This window comes from Octopus bimaculoides, chromosome 9, assembly GCF_001194135.2.
Source record: "Octopus bimaculoides isolate UCB-OBI-ISO-001 chromosome 9, ASM119413v2, whole genome shotgun sequence".
NCBI classification, from domain to species: domain Eukaryota; kingdom Metazoa; phylum Mollusca; class Cephalopoda; order Octopoda; family Octopodidae; genus Octopus; species Octopus bimaculoides.
The window spans coordinates 17,099,219-17,100,977 of NC_068989.1; the positions used below are offsets into that span (position 1 = coordinate 17,099,219).

At 37.5% G+C, this 1,759-nt stretch overlaps 1 long non-coding RNA gene across 1 annotated transcript in view; it reads left to right on the forward strand.

Annotated features, from left to right (window-relative positions):
- The window catches only part of LOC106868871 (uncharacterized), a 17,243-nt gene that overhangs the window by 969 nt on the left and 14,515 nt on the right, over positions 1-1,759 (forward strand). The window lies entirely within an intron of this gene.

Genomic DNA, 1,759 nt, shown 5'->3' on the forward strand with positions numbered 1-1,759 from the left:
CACACACACACACACAGCTGTGCGCGTATGTGGATACTAGGCAGTGGGTGAGAAAAAGGTAGCACAAGCGTTGAATAGATTAGCACCGAAATAATGCTCGTATTGATGAGATTCTCAAATTCCAACATCTTAATCGGGATAAAGTAGTCCAACAGAACAAGTGGTTGCTATAACCAGTGCATGGCTCAAGCAAATCTTAAAGACATGCACAAATAATTGTAGGTAGTAGTAATACATTTGTATGAGGGATTACATGTACTTATTCATATAATTATCTTCATCTTGCTAGGTGAATATGCATTTGTGACATCCATATAAATGAATTCAGCTCCTCTATAACTGGTTGTCCGTCTTTTGTTTCTTATGTATGTATGTATGTATGTATGTATGTATGTATGTATGTATGTATGTATCTATGTAGGCGTGCGTATATGCATGTATGTATATATGTATATATGTATGTATGTATGTATGTATGTATGTATGTATGTATCTATATATCTCTATATTATTTTATACGTACATATTCATATGTACGTATATATGCGCATATATGCGCATATATATGTATACACACATACATGACTGAAGCAAGTAAAATATTATATATATATATATATATATATATATATATATATAATAATAATAATAATAATAATAATAATAATAATAATAATAATAATAATAAGGAAAGAGAGAGAAAGAGAGAGAAAGAGAGGGATAGAGAGGGATGGAGAGGGAGAGAGAGAAGGGAATGAGAGAGAGAGAGAGAGAGAGGGGGAGAGAGAAAGAGAGAAACATGTGTATGTACCACAATGGCGTGAAATTGTATAAACGTGCCTCATAATCCATATTCTGTGAATATGGAATGCACTGTTACCGGTTCACGTACTAAACAATGATATTATTTACGATAGAAATAGAACACCAGGAACAAGCCAAGACCAGGTTAATTCGTAGAAACATGAGCAGGCTGGAATGTTCAACTAGGTGATGGTGTAGTGAATATCCTTTATCTTTTCTTCATTTCAATTCTTGAGTTGCAGGCATGCTGGGATACTGCCTTGAAAGATTTCTAGTGGAACAAATCGACCGCAGTAGTTATTTTCAGAATCCGGTAGTTAGTTTCTTTTGCTTCCTCTGACGGGAAAATAAATAAACCAACACCAGCTGGTGGGGGACAGACACAAAAACGCGCGGACACATATACATACATACGTACATACATACATACATACATACATACATACATACATACATACATACACACATCTATATCTTTTATCTTTTATTTGCAAACCAAATCCGAAAACGCAGGAGTGGCTGTCTGGTAAGTAGCTTGCTTACCGACCGCATGGTTCCGGGTTCATTCCCACTGCGTGGCACCTTGGGCAAGTGTCTTCTACTATAGCCTCGGGCCGACCAATGCCTTGTGAGTGGATTTGGTAGTCGGAAATTGAAGGAAGTCCGTCGTATATATGTATTTATATATATGTATGTGTGTCTATATGTTTGTGTGTCTGTGTTTGTCTCCCGCCATCGCTTGACAACCGATGGTGGTGTGTTTACGTCCCCGTAACTTAGCGGTTTGGCAAAAGAGACCGATCGAATAAGTACTAGGCTTACAAAGAATAAGTCCTGGGGTCGATTTGCTCGACTAAAGGCGGTGCTCCAGCATGGCCACAGTCAAATGATTGAAACAAGTAAAAGAGAGTAAAGAGTATACACACACACACACACACACACACACACACACACA